General features: G+C 46.8%; 1 protein-coding gene across 1 annotated transcript in view; it reads right to left on the reverse strand.

Moving 5' to 3' along the window:
- Nucleotides 1-2648, reverse strand: part of LAMA1 (laminin subunit alpha 1) — a 180002-nt gene that overhangs the window by 61498 nt on the left and 115856 nt on the right. The gene's annotated exons all lie outside the window — the stretch shown is intronic.

Genomic DNA, 2648 nt, shown 5'->3' on the forward strand with positions numbered 1-2648 from the left:
GCTATGTTGCTTAGGCTGGTCTCAAACTCCTGGCCTCAGGTGATCCTCCTGCCTCCTAAGTAGCTGGGACTGCATGCCTGAGCCACCCCGTGTGACATTTCCAGTTAAATTTTCTGTCATCCTTTGGACTATAGTCTTCCTGTTAAAAAGAGTACACATTTTTTTTTTTTTGAGACAGAGTCTCACTGTGTCACCTGGAGCGCAGTGGCACGATCTCAGCTCATTGCAATCTCCACCTCCTGGGTTCATGCAATTCTCCTGCCTCAGCCTCCCTAGTAGCTGGAACTACAGGCACTGTGCCACCATGCCTAGCTAATTTTTGTATTTTCAGTGGAGATGGGGTTTCACCATGTTGGTCAGGCTGGTCTCAAACTCGTGACCTCAAGTGATTCACCTGCCTCAGCCTCCCAAATGCTGGGATTACAGGCGTGAGCTACCACGCCCGGCCAAGAGTACACATTTTTAAAACTAAAAGAACAAGCAGTTCTTGCCATCTGATTCCAATTTGAAATTGACATTTGCTCAATTCATCTCTATTTACTCAGCCCCTGGGCACAAGATTCTGTGTCTGACGCAGAAAAACCAGGATCATCGAGGAGCCCCTAAGCAAACTCCCAGGCTGACTTACACTTTTAGCCTTGGCAGTGAGAGATGATATGGAAACACATCTTTTTGCATGTTAAAAAAGATGATTTTAAGTTCATTTAAATTTTTTTTAAATTCGAGTATTTTTCATTTTGAAGTTCTATTCCTATTTTTTTTCCCTGATGAAGATAAATTTTACTGGTATCTACTTGACCTCTCAAACTGATCTCTCTTTAGAAGTAAAATTTGTAATCTCTCTCTTGAAAAGTAAATGTGCTAAAGACATGTTTTAATCACATGGCCTAAACCTGACAAGGAATAAATATCAGATGATGAGAGAGAATTGAAGATTTTAAGGTTTTCCACTGCTGACACCAACTCCTCCTAGATGGACTGTGGGCTCCCTAAAAAAGCAAAGACAAGCTTCCCCAAGAGTGGCAAGAAAATATGGACCTCCTAATGAGAACTGACGTGTGGGCTGAATTCGTTGCAATGGGGAATGCACAGAGAATGCCTGCCAATTTTTCACTGATGTAAAAAGGTTCAGTTGTATCTCCCAGAAGGTGGTGGTAGGGCAGGGGTAACCAGGAAGGGGGGCTCCCAAGCTACCGCCCTGGTCCTCAGTCTCCCCACCCCCTTCCAAGTCATGCTTCCAATCAATCATTTTTATGGTAATACCAAATACCCAGTGACCTGAACATCCTATCTGATGACAAAATCAGATCCCAAAAGGTCTTCACGTCCACCTGTACAGTAAGTACAGAGGGAGTGCTTAGGAGGTTTTGTTGAAGGGAAATGAATTGCACTAAACCACAAAAGGATTCGAAAAACTGAGGACAGAAAGGAAGGTCGTGAGCTCGAAGAGCAAGGAAGAAGGGACTGAGGCACAGTACTGGTGGGAAGAGTGCAGGGATCTTGTGTCTAGTCAATGTGGTGAGGCGGCAGTGACAGGGTGGGCACAACTACGCCGTCCAGGCTGTGCCGTGGGACACAGCACCTCAAGTTCAGGAGGGATGCTCCCACCGACTCCAGGAGCAAAGGCGTTAGGCTCAGGGCACGATACTGAAGACAAATGGTGACATGCACACCCCAGGCTGGTGAATGAACCCATGACCGCTCCATCTGGCCTCCTGGCATGTGAGGGTATGTGACTGGGAGGGCTGAAGATTCAGAGCCTTTGGACATGGGAAAGAGGGATTTGATCAAGTAGTTTCACAAGGTATTTGTTAAGATCCCACCACTTTTCTTTTTTCTTTTTTTTTTTTTTTGAGATACAGTCTTGCTCTGTTGCCAGGCACCAGGCTGGAGTGCAGTGGCACGATCTCAGTTCACTGCAACCTCCGTCTCCCAGATTCAAGCAATTCTCCTGCCTCAGCCTCCTGAGTAGCTGGGACCACAGGTGCGCACCACCATGCCCAGATAATTTTTGTATTTTTTAGTAGAGATGGGTTTCACCATGGTCTCGATCTCTTGACTTTGTGATCCACCCACCTCGGCCTCCCAAAGTGCTGGGATTACAGGCATGAGCCACTGTGCCCGACCGATCCCACCACTTTTCATGGATAAATCTGAACTTGTGGTTTATCTCAAAGCTCCAAAGAATAAAACTGCACCAACAGATGCATAGTCCAGGGGCACTGGGCCCAGGAAAAATCAGAGCTGCCCAAAGGTGCAGCTCTGGGAGTGAGCTCTCCATTGCTGGATATGTAAAATGCACACTAAATTACTGCCTGGCATGGATGTTATAGTTCAGACTTAAGATCTGAAGGGACGGCTAGGGGCAGTGGCTCATGCCTGTAATTGTAGCACTTTAAGAGGTCAAGGCAGGAGGATCATTTGAGATCAGGAGTTTGAAACATGTCTGGCCAATATGGTGAATCCCCATCTCAACTAAAAATGCAAAAATTAGCTGAGCGTGGTGGGGGGTGGAGGCGCCTGTAATCCCAGCTACTCAGGAGGCTAAGGCAGGAGAATCACTTGAACCCAGGAGGGGAGGTTGCAGTGAGCAGATTGTGCCATTGCACTCCAGGCTGGGTGACAGAGCAAGATTCCATCTCAAAAAA

This window comes from Cebus imitator, unplaced genomic scaffold (genome assembly GCF_001604975.1).
Source record: "Cebus imitator isolate Cc_AM_T3 unplaced genomic scaffold, Cebus_imitator-1.0 Scaffold162, whole genome shotgun sequence".
In the NCBI taxonomy this organism is placed as follows: Eukaryota; Metazoa; Chordata; class Mammalia; order Primates; family Cebidae; genus Cebus; species Cebus imitator.